The following is a 362-nucleotide window of genomic DNA, read 5'->3' as shown; positions in this document are numbered from 1 at the left end:
TACCACGGCGACAGCACCTAGATTTATATATGCTAATTTCCCAAATGATGTTGTGTGAACACAAGTGATCTGTGCCACTCCTTTGTTTCCACACCCAAGTTTCCAAGCAGCCAAACTTGTCTTTTTTTTTCTTTTTTGGCCTTCTTTCAAGCTGCTGTGTGGCAGTGTGCAGCACCTTCTGATAGCTGCAGCACTTTCTCTGGCATCTCATGCCCACTTCAAATAATAATAATCCTACAAAAGCAACAAAAAAGACAAACTCCAAACCTCACCAGAAAAGAGGAATACATATTTGTAATAAAATACCACGGGAAATTTGAGGTAAAGTCTGAATAGTTGTCCTATTCAGCAACCTATATATA

This window comes from Poecilia reticulata, linkage group LG9 (assembly GCF_000633615.1).
Source record: "Poecilia reticulata strain Guanapo linkage group LG9, Guppy_female_1.0+MT, whole genome shotgun sequence".
Taxonomy (NCBI): domain Eukaryota; kingdom Metazoa; phylum Chordata; class Actinopteri; order Cyprinodontiformes; family Poeciliidae; genus Poecilia; species Poecilia reticulata.
The sequence above is the reverse complement of the archived record's forward strand: the minus strand, read 5'-3'. Positions refer to the sequence as shown.